General features: G+C 36.0%; 1 long non-coding RNA gene across 1 annotated transcript in view; it reads right to left on the reverse strand.

Annotated features, from left to right (window-relative positions):
• Positions 1 to 2,847: 2,847 nt before the first annotated feature.
• Positions 2,848 to 12,468, reverse strand: part of LOC130563151 (uncharacterized) — a 29,198-nt gene continuing 19,577 nt past the window's right edge. Inside the window, exon 2 of the long non-coding RNA XR_008964060.1 lies at positions 2,848 to 3,572. This is a non-coding gene — a long non-coding RNA (uncharacterized LOC130563151). The remainder of the gene's footprint in view (positions 3,573 to 12,468) is intronic.

A 12,468-nucleotide genomic window follows, 5' to 3' on the forward strand; every position in this document is an offset into this window, starting at 1 on the left:
TACAAATGATCAACTATAATATAATATTTATATGAATGTGTTTTGAATTATAAATGCTGGGCCTCTCGGGGCACCATATGTCCATGGCAGTGCAATGATGAGACTCAGGCTGGGCAAGCTGGGTCTGTTGGCCTCCGATATCCCAGTGTTACATGAAACATCATCAGGCTTGGTTGGACCTGGTCTGTGGGCCTCATAGAGAGACAAAAAGCTGGTATTAGTGTAGAAGCCATTCACACTTCAAACAGAGGATGTACAGTCTTATGTAATTGATGTAGGACAGTACTTTAGTTTATGTGCCATTTGTGTTTTGGGCTTTAGATAGATAGATGTCTGCTAATGTCTGTAGATTACCATGTTAATCTATTATCAAGGCTATTTTATTCATAATGTCTGCAGGTTATCATATTAATCTATTCTCAAGTCTATTGTACTGACGAACTTCCTAGGTTATGATGTTAGTTCACTTTGTAGCTTATTGTATTGTTGATCACCTGCTATAAATAAGAGCGGGTCTGTTTTTACACTTCTCTTGCTCGAAGACCTGATGACTTAATACTCCAGAGCTCCATTTTTCATTTTGTTTATATTTTCCGGCTGAACAACTGAGCAGAAACTACCTCAGATGCACAACCACATTTAATAAATGATTATGCTATTATTATATTATGCTACAGTTTTGTGTTCGGATTGTGATCATTTAAAGCCAAGAAATTCTTGTTGTCATTAAAACATTAAAATGTAGCATGTCGTGGGAACCAACAACAGCACATACATTTACCTATATTTCTATTTATACGTTTCTACGTTGTTAATGACTGGCATTTCACACAATAGTCAATGAAAATATTGTTCCAAACAGCACCACAGCAAAACAATTCTAAGTAGAGCAGTTGTGTGGGTATTAAATATATTTTTGTGGTTTTGAAACAATATGTTGAACATTAGCCCATCATGTAATCTCAACAGAACAGTGCTTTGACGCTACCTACTGGTGGTTTTATTTTTATGTTTAGTGGTTTTATATACAGTATATATGGCCTTGCTGTAGACAAAATCTGCTTACTGCAAGATTTAATTTACCTTTTCCTAACCAGCTACGTTAAGTAATACAACTGACTTTCTGCATTCCAGTATTAGAGTTCTACTATTTAAGCAAACATATTGGTTATTTTTTTGTGGTAACAAGCAGAAAGTTACTTCAGACCACACAGCCCAGACGTCGCGTAACTTTCACATAGCTTCTTACGCGATAGGTGGGGCGACGAAAGTTTCACGCTTCTTATCACACGTCATTGGTCACGGCAAAGTAAGCGACCATCGACACGATTGATTGCTTAGTTTGCAAGTTTGGTCTATGTGGGGTGGATAGTGCCATGGATTACCTACCGAAGGAGACAGTCGTGTACTTTGAGGTGAGCGGAGGGGTAGTCGCCACAAGAGACGCGTGACTCTAACGTCGCGCATGTACGCTGCCACAATTAATATACATGTTTCCCGCATGATTTTTCTAGCTTTACTTTCCTTATTTTTTATCTTTCTTAACAATAGTAGTTAACTTTTTTATCTTACTTACCTGTGTGCTGATACCATTTAATATTTTCTTGATTATTTATGCAATGATTTGTTATTAATGTAATGTCTGACCATTTTTCTTTCACGCTTGTAAATAGTACAGAGTCAAAGCATTTTGAAATGCTTTAACTAGGGCTGTCAGTAACAATTACTGTTAATCGAGCATCAAAGGATGATTTTGTTTATTTACCTATTCGTTTATGCGCAAAAAAGATAGATTTAAGTGACCAATATACTTTAATATTACTTAAATACATAACAATGAGGCAATAATAATTGCTTTAAATAAAGTATTAAAAGTGAGTGATCATATGGTTTTAGTGAACAACATTAAAATGAATGCACTCAATGCACGGCCGCTTAATTCCGCGTTTACATTCAGGGGGCGAAAACACATCCGCTGTGCCACTGAAAGCCATTCATCTCTACCTAGAGCTGTGAACATGACAGAGGAGAAGATGAATATTTGTACTCGTTGCTTACACAAAGTTCGCCGGATTACAATAAATTATGTTCGTCAGCATTGTGATACTGTCAGCTGCTCCCCTGTCAAGTAAAGAAGTAGGCTAAACTATCCGTTTAAAAATACATGGACAGCTTGGACGCTATTGCTAGCATATGTTTGCTGTAAAGAAACAGACATCGCTTGGCTTTTAAAGGGTATAAATATTGTTTAAATACTGAATCGGTTTTTAATTTGTTACACAATTCACCTTAAATTGATGACATTGATTTTTTTATAAATGATATCGTTCTCACTTACCTCCCATTGTTATGTTACGAATATCATTAATCAAATCATTAATACTAGGCTATATGTATTTTCTCAGCTCCCAGTCAGAATCAGATGACAGGGGATCAGGGAGAGGACGACATGTTTCAGAATTATGATGAAGTCAGAGAAGACACAAAGTTTAGGAGCAGGACACACCAAAGGATAGCTGTGACCTAAAGCTTCAATTTATTGTTTAATTTTTGTGAAGTTTTCCAAGGATCACAGACACAGTCGTACTGTTAACCACAAGAAATAATGAGAAATGGTTAAGAGCCGGGATAACATGAGAAGAACAGTGACATCTTTTGAAATAGTAGTGAGCATTTTTACTGTGTATTGTGAGAATTTCATATAGTCCATTCATTTTAAATATTTTATTTTACAATATTCCAATATGAAACCTTTTTTTGACGTATTTAATAGTTTTTGTATTTGCATTTTACCTGACAATTTCTGTGTATCAGTTATTATACACAAGCTTACATTAATGGATCACATTTTGAAAATATAATATCTTTATTGTCATGTCACAGCTGCATACAAAGACATTTTAGTTACACACAAAAAAGTACACACTAAGAACTAAAATATGGATGACTGCACAAGCACATATAATGCATATTACGTACAGTACAGAAATGTCATAAGTAGCCTATATATTTACGTTATTTTTATTTACATTACAATTTGTACAAATAAAACCAAATTAATGTATCCAGTGTTGCGTTTATTCTTTAGCATCAGTCAATGATGTTCCGAACATCAATAGATTTTGCTCGATATACTAAATTTTTTAAAAACAATACACTTAATAGTAGAGAATGTCCAGTATACTTGATTACTGGTATACTTCTTACTGTTAAAATCAAAGTGTGGTTTATTTGTCACAATATTGAAAGTGTAGTAGCTTCAACTACAGCAGTGTGCTAATAAGAACTGTCACAATTATGAACATTAAAATAATTATTATATATTCATAAAACATGAAATAGACAATGTTAGAACTGAAAGTGTCCTATAAAATGTCAACGCACGACTTGCATTTCAAAGTCAATAAAAACATCTAATAGAACCAGTAAAGAAAACACCCAGTAGAGTAACTGAAATGCTGCTTGTTCTCCTCTTTGAGTGTGTTGAATTTTATGCGTAAATTGTTACACTGTCAGAAGCTGGACCTCGAGTTCGCTGTAGATGGCTTCAGGGATCACAGCATCTTCTTCATCTGGAAAGATAGAGGACAGTATGATCGTGAGAAACTTAATACTTATGCCAAAAAGGATTCGCCATACTACATGATTTATGAATAATTTACAGCATTTAATTGAACATTTAATTTATCACAGGTGGATATGTTAGACCAGCTGACTGCACTTTGTACAAATTAATTGAGCAGAAAGGGTCATATATACCATATACATTTTAAAAGGCCCGTGCACTGTCCTGCAAATTTTAGCTTCAACCTTAATCAAACACCTGAACCACAAATGCACGTTATTGGAGGAAAAAAGTTTATTAATTTTATTGTTACTTTAAAAGCAATAGCCTAGTTTCAGATTTATTGAAATTACTGTCTGCTAAATAAAACATTACACAGAAAAAAACATTACAAAATTACAAAAATGAAATGAATTATACAATGTGGACACATCTCATCATATAGCTGCCTTAACAGCTAGCAACAGTACTTTAAAATGCAAAAAAAGTAAATAAAATATGAGATACTATTTGATATTTGAAAATAGCCTTAAATATTTCACATACTTAATATTTCCATATTGACATAGTATTTTTTTCCTACTATGGATGTCAATGGGGATCAAAAACTGTTTTATTACCAAAATCCTCAAAATATATTTGTATATGTTCCACACAAGAAAGATAATTATAAAGGTGTGGAACATCGAGGGTGAATAGATGATGACAATTTTCATTTTGGGGTGAAATATCCCTTTAAACGATTCCTTATCCAATTGCTCCCTCTAGTGGGAAACGTTTATACCACAGCCTTAATCTTTCAGTTTAAGTAGCTGATGATATGTATCAGGGGTTCTCGACTACACTTTCCTGCAACCCCTTTAGCTCCATTCTTGATTAAACTCACCCACCTGCAACTTTTTATAATAATCCTAAAGACACTGATTGTGTACTGCAGTTGTATTTGATTAAGATTGGAGCTAAACTCTGCAGGAAAATGTACCTCAAGAGCCAGAGCTGAGAAACCTTGGTTTAGAATTTGCTGTTCTACTCCTGCGCATCAGAAATCCATACATCTTTTTTAATTCCCACTCTTTTTGCACAGAAGTGACCATATTTGTAGCCTATTGCTTTATTGTAATAAATTAAATATATAAAATTTATATTGTTTATACATCCTAATTTCTACCATCACCATTTATACTTTTTGTAACCTCTTATTTACCTAAATAAATAAACTACATACGTGGAAATGAAGAATGTTTGCTTAGAAGAACTTGTTCTCCATTTTGTTGAAAAAATTTAGAATTAAGTCAAAATCGCGAGAAAAGACTCCTAAAGACTATAGCCAACATGTTTAATTTCTTGTGCTTCACTTCAATTACTGTCTAATTACTTCCAATTACTGTAAAACAATATATAAATACATCCCATAATGCAACGTTTTATATGTTTTTTATATTATTTTAATTCAAGAACATCCATACATATATAGAGCATCACAATGTAGGCCTATTCATTTTTACATTCATATTAGCAACAAATGATCCAACAAGGAGGGAAAAAAGAAACAAAATTATATGTATATATGCTGTTTTTATTTATCGTATCTATACGAGCCTTCTCGAAATAATGCTTTCATTCAGTTTTGAATAGTATGATTTTGGGTTTATTATTTGGCCATTTTTGTTTGTGTATGTGAAATTTACCATTTATGACCAATATGTTTCCAAAGTTTTTTCCCCTAAACTTTTATACAATAAGAACATGTCCTTACTAGATAGCCTAATCTTTGTTTTTGTTCATTTGAATATCATATACTCAATATCAAAATAATTGGGAAAAACCTCCGTGTCTTTAATACATTTTTAAGTTTACATATTTTCAAAGACAACATAAATGAAGACGACGTATGTATGAGGCGACGTACATGGTAACGGGCGTCTTGTGAGACGACATACCTATAAAGTTATGGCGTTCCATACGGTCCTAAAAAATGACTTTGCAGCACACACTCGTCTCACTGAACGTGACGTCTGCGTCTGCTGAACGTGACGTCTGCGTCTGCCACTTCACTCATATGGCGTTCCATACGGTCCTAAAAAATGACTTTGCAGCACACACTCGTCTCACTGAACGTCTCACTCCACGTCTTAACTGTTTTTGTATTCTGCTATTTATTGCATTGAATTCAAGACGCAGACGAGACGTTGACGTAACGCAGACGTCACGTAAATCACGTGTGGCCGTGAAGCGTCTATGCAGACGTCACGCGTCATTCACGTGTAGCAGTGAAGTTATTTGTTTTCAGTTTTGCTAACACGTATTGTAACACGCTACTCTACACGGCTTAATGCAGAGTGTCAAGCGTCTACTTCGTTAACTTTCACTTCACTCAATCCTCTCAATGAACGTGACGTCTGCGTCTGTCCTAGGAACTAATGTTTATGTGTTGTTTCCTTGACATTCTGTTAATTGTGTTGCGCACTGGCAAGGATCAGCTGTCAATCTTAGTTTATGCTGTTTGTTATGCTTTGTGTAATGTGTTTGTGCAATACATTTAAGTCCAGAACCATTTTATATCTCATTATTATATGTTGTGCATGTTATTGCTGCTTTCTGATGTTAATATGGTTCTGATGCGATCGATTATTGCTGCTGAGTTTTCCGATATAATCATTGAAAATGTACATCATTGTCCATGCTGTAGCGTTGCATTCCTAGGGAATTATGTAATTGCTTACAGCAAGATTATTCAGCGCACTACTATGTTATTGTTAACTCCATTGTGACTTTTGATTTGTTTCATTTGTTTACATGCAATTGTTTTGTTTTTAGCATTTGTTTTTTTCTGCAAAGCTCAGCTTTAGCATCTTTATCTTATCAAACATTATTTTACTTGTTGTTTAATGTGTATGCATTTGCAAGGTTTTACTAGGTTATTGGCACATGTCATATTATTGTATTTGTGTTTATTGTAGTCATTGTGTTGAATATAAGTCGTGGCCTGATGGTTAGCGATTCGGGCTCGTGACCAGAAGGTCGCTGGTTCGATTCTTAGGGCCGGTGGTTACCGCCTGACATCTGCATTTTTATGTAACTGATTTAAAGATATACTATAAGATGTATAGCTTGCATGTACTGTAAATCGCTTTGGATGAAAGAGTTTGCCAAATGCGTAAATGTAAATAAGTTAGGACCAGTCTAACAGAAAAAAAATTATGACTAACTTGTAAGACCAGTCTGAGCAGTTTATGCAACCTACACAAGTCTTGAAGAACGCTGAAGATCAAATTAAATAGTATCAAATTAAATAGTATGCTGTAATTATGGTTATAGGTAACATAAACTGCACAAAAACTGCACTACTGCGTGGATAAAATAAACCTTCAACAGTGGGCCAGTGAGATGTTTAAAGTTCTGCCTTTGACACGGCTTGGGGCCATCATTTATGGAATGAGACTGATTTTGACAATTTATGGTCCCTCTTGTTATTGTAGTCTCCCTTAGAATATATCACAGGTTTGTAAAAAAGGCGTTGTGTGCTTAAATTGGAAAGTTTACTGTTTTTTATTTGGTGCTGGAGGTAGGGCTGACGGTAAGTTTTTGTTTCTTACCGCGGTGAAGACGCAACAAATCATGCGGTTTGGCGGTTAATCGCACCCAACAACACACCTCCACAAATATACCATTTATAATATTTTTTTTCAGAGTGCAACATAAAAGAGGGTTTTTCTCCGCAGAAGCTGCAGAAAGAACAACAGGGTAACAATATAAACGCACTTGAAACTTGAATAATTTATCGTTTTTAACAGCAAATTATCATTAATATTATATAACTATTAATTAGGCTACATTTATAAAAACAACCTTTTTCAAAGCGCAACACAAAAAGGGAATATCGGGCTAGCCTGTAGTACAAGTGTTCGGCTGTTGTACAACTACTGGTCCGCTTTAGTGAATCGCAAGGTCTTAGTGTTTCGTGCGAGGAAAACCAATGTCAGGTTATCCAATGGGCATTATGGGCACAGGCCCAGGGGCCCATACGTGCTTGGGGCCCAAGAAAGGGGGAGAAAATGTTTTCGCTATATTCATTCTGCCGTGTGCCTCTCTGGCCGCACACACGCAAGTGCGCACACAAAACCGTGTTTCTAACGTACGCAAGTCTGTCTCTTGATTTAGTAACTTTTACAAGCCCTTTAGCAGCTTTTGTTCAGAAGCACAATGCGATAAATCAAGCGACTTTCCGATAAACTTTAGCTTTCAGTGGGAAAATGTCCCCCGCGAGCGCAAGGTCTCTCTTTCCCCGCGCAGGGATCGTCTCATTGAGCGGCAGGAAGAAGCAGCACATTCCACAGGTGACTCCTGAATAAAATGAGTACAAAACAGCATTTCCAACAACCTGTCACTGTTATCGACTGTTTGAATGTGTAAACATGAACCCATTTCGTCTGTAAATATGCACATGGTTACCATGACAGAGGCTGTGTGAAAGAATATAGCCAAAATCGCCGCTTTTTATAGAAACTGAAAAGATGTAAATGAGAACGGCTTTGTTGTGAATATAAGATATAGGTTAAGTTAGAATACCCTCACGGTTGTCTTTAAAATCTTAAAAAGGTAAGAGTTTTTTTACATGTATTGGTGTGTCTTCGCCAATAATTAATTTTATATTGATGTTGATCAGGTCTATCTGCCTTAATTTACCGATTTTTAGCCTAAGTTATTAGAAAATCCAGAGTGCTTTTACATACATTGCAAAATGTTTACTTACACAGACTCGTAACAGTATAACTAATATTCGTTAATGCCGTTTACCATTACACGCTTACATAAGAACGTGAGTCGCGAAGTGCTTGTTACACAAATAAAGTTGAACAAATGGACAAATTACTCTTATAGTATAATCATTGACAAAGTCTGCCCTTTTATTCTTAGAAAAATGAATATGTTTATGTATGTGGGGGGGGGTCTACAAGACACTTGTGCCCAGGGGCCCCTGAATTCTTAATCCGGGCCTGAACATGGTCCGTGTATCATCTGATCATTTGACTATTCCATTGAATATAACAAACGGAAAAAGAAAAAAATAGTCGATATTTCGTTTTTCCGTTTTTCTGTATGCACAAAAAACAAAACGATGTTTTTCTTCTTATTTCATCTTGAAACGGGAAATCCAATAAATAAATAAACCAAAACGAAATAACGACCCTAATTACTGTTTTTCTCATTTTTGGGTGATGTTGCACGGATTTCTCCGAGCGCGGCAGCGCGCCTGAGCTCTTCACGAATCTCGCGATCGATCAGTTATCATTTACAATGGCTTCACTCGAGCTGTACATGTTTCATATTCATCAAATGTTTTTAAATAATATGACATATCACGAGATATCGGAAAAGAGGCCGCATGCTCTCTGGGGAACACTGCAACATTATTATGGTCCCTCCGTGAGGTAGCCTACAGGCTCTGGCATGTTACCTAAAAACAGTAGCCTAAACTGATGTAATGTAATAGTGCAAATGACTACATAAAAACCTCACAGTTTCAACACAAACTGAACATCTTTTATGAATTACTCTATAGCAGGACAGTAGTTTTAGCTGGGGGAACCTAATGAACTCGGTTGAGTGAGGTTACGGGGGGAGGGGCTGTTCGCATCACATAACTTATAAATTACAAAAGTAATTTATGGATTTACACATTTGCTGCTGCAAGCCAGCTGTGGCTACTTAATTGTTTACTTAAATGTCACATATTCAAAGCAATAATGCTAACAAACTTCGACTGTAAGCTCTGGAAAGTATTGTATGTGAACGTTAGGCATTGTTCAATATATATTTTTGAAATATTTTCCACAGTCATGTCCTCCTCTCTCAGTGTGACTCTTTTAGTGGGAGTGAAAAGTACAAACAAAGCATATGCAAATGCATTCATTTCCATTTCGAGCTTCGCAAGTTCACATGCAATTGATCCCGGTAAGCGGCTGTACATTGCGCATGCGCAAAGCGTGCGCGCGTAGAAGACCCTGGGAAATCACCCCAAAATGAAAAAACTATAATTAGGGTCGTTATTTCGTTTTGGTTTATTTATTTATTGGATTTCCCTTTTAAGGCTGAAATAAGAAGAAAAACATCGTTTTTTTATTTTTGTGCATGCAGAAAAACGGAAAAACGAAATATGGACAGTTTTTTTTCTTTTTCCGTTTGTTATATTGAATGGAATAATCAAATGATCAGATGATACACGGTCCACCGGTCCGGACCAATTTAATTTAAATAAACGAATATTCGTTTTTTTATTAGCTCAAATATTCGAATATGAAATTATTGAAAAATGCCCATATCCCTAAAGTTTATTTAATTGTGTTTGTTATTGTATTCATTGCTAAACTGATCCATTTTTGTTAACACATAAGTTAAAAGATTAGTAGAGAGGTGGGTGCCAATTTATTTTCTTTTGTTCTTGTTTTCTCCTGTTAGTAAGGAAGGTAGGGTATTTTGCTGTATTTTGGTTCTTTTTTATTGTGTTAGTCTAGTTAGTTACTTTCCCTACTAGGTAGAGTGTCTTTTGTTTATTATTTTGGCTTAACCCCCCTCTTGAAGCTTGAAACCCTTCAATAATTTTGTTAATAAAATAACTATTTTGCTTCCTTTGACATTTTAGTTTTTTTCAGATCTTTTTTTTAATTGAGTGATCTTAAGTCTTGCAGCTGACACACACACACAACACCATTTTTATTCTGTCACGTGCCTCCTTTTGAACCCTAGACTTATGGCGGTCCTAACAGGTACAGTGCCAGTGTCTGCATGGGAGAGGTGGCAGCAACGCAGAAGAAGGTAATGTCATGCGATCTTCTGAAAAGTATTAATTGTGTTAAGTTATATTTTTTATGTTAAATAACCTCAAGTTAAAAGCCTTAAATATAAAGAGGCATTTAGTTGCTAGTTTAAATAAAATCTTAATTTAAGATCAGTAAAATTCATGCGAACATGTATTTATTACTTGGCGGTGTGTTTATTGCTTTAACTAACAGTGGCAAACAGAAAGTATGCAATTATTTTCTGTTAATAATTGTTTACACATAGGTGCATGTCAGACTTACATTAACGTTAACAGCCAGTCGGGGGCGCTTGATAGCGCTTCACTAAACTCACGGAGGTGGAGCTTGACTAAATCAAGTTCCGTCCGTTTTGCGCTGCAGACGCAGACGTCACGTTTAGCAGGCGCAGACGTCACGTTCATGCAGAGGAATGAGTGAAGTGGCAGACGCAGACGTCACGTTCAGCAGACGCAGACGTCACGTTCAGTGAGACGAGTGTGTGCTGCAAAGTCATTTTTTAGGACCGTATGGAACGCCATATAAAGTAGACGCTTGACACTCTGCATTAAGCTGTGTAGAGTAGCCTGTTACAATACGTGTTAGCAAAAATTAAAACAAATAACTTCACTGCTACACGTGAATGACGCGTGACGTCTGCATAGACGCTTCACGGCCACACGTGATTTACGTGACGTCTGCGTTACGTCAACGTCTCGTCTGCGTCTTGAATTCAATGCAATAAATAGCAGAATACAAAAACAGTTAAGACGTGGAGTGAGACGTTCAGTGAGACGAGTGTGTGCTGCAAAGTCATTTTTAGGACCATTTGGAACGCCATATTTAAGACGTTCATATTTTTATAAATTTCTCACATACGCCGCCAGTAGACGTTCCTACCATGACGTCGCCGCCGGTCTTTCGTCTGCATTCCCTATCAAATCCATTCAAAACTCCACACGGACTGACGGTGACGGAAGGGTAGGCTGCTCCTTCTCCTTGTCCTGGTTAGGCTTATAAATGGCACTAATCACCTCTCATAATGCATAAACCACACCCCATATTCGAACGCCATAGTTAACCACCTGGTGTTGCCCCCTCATGCAAGTAGTCCCCGCTGCAGACTGTAGCGCGGTGACGTCATGCATTTCGACGTCATGCATGTATAAGTGCGCATGCGCAACGTGACGTACTGCATGCCTTTAAACCACATGCGCCATACAGACGAAGTTTGTTTACTTCCGTATACGAACATGTTCAAACAACACAGGGATCGGATTCGATTTCAATGGTACTAAGTGAATGAGCATATTTATGGTGTCTTTACAATTGTGTCTTTTTGTTTACCGATTTTTATTACAGTGCTGTCTTTGTCAAAGTCACAGAGGATGTCATTAAAAAACGTTATGACATTTTGTGATACGCGTTCACATTTTATGGCATGGTTTCTTTTTAAATATGTTTAAAAAAAGCACTTAAACAAATGAAGGCTTTAAAATATCAGAGCTTTTACTTTTTTTAAACGTTTTTATTATTTAGTATTATGTTATGTTTCATTTAATATTATACTTTTAAGACGACTAGCACAACACGTAAATCCTGGGACATGGAGGGAGTGCAGCTGTGATGAAAATACAGTAAGCAGCAGCCATAAGCATTGTAGGCCTTACCAGCTTTTGATGATTTTACTTCATTAATGTGTGTGTATATGTATATATATCGCTTTATTGCTCCCTGAACTCTCTGTAAGTCACTTTGGTTAAAAGCGTCTGCTAAATTTTTTGGGGGCAATACAATGCATTAATAAATAAATGAAGTTGAAGTTGAAATCTAAATGTAAATATATAGATATACCTCGGGGCATTCCCAGACACCAGACAACACAAGTTCAGATAACTGCCAAGATTTCTAAAAATCCTTTCTTTGTATTGGATTTAAGTAATATTCTAATTTTCTGAGATACTGAATTTGTGATTTTCATTAGTTGTCAATTATAATCATCAAATTAAAAGAAATAAACATTTGAAATATATCAGTCTGTGTGTAATGAATGAATATAATATACAAGTTTCACTTTTTGAATGGAATTAGTGAAATAAATCAACT

The sequence above is a fragment of the Triplophysa rosa genome, linkage group LG1 (genome assembly GCF_024868665.1).
Source record: "Triplophysa rosa linkage group LG1, Trosa_1v2, whole genome shotgun sequence".
Taxonomy (NCBI): Eukaryota; Metazoa; Chordata; class Actinopteri; order Cypriniformes; family Nemacheilidae; genus Triplophysa; species Triplophysa rosa.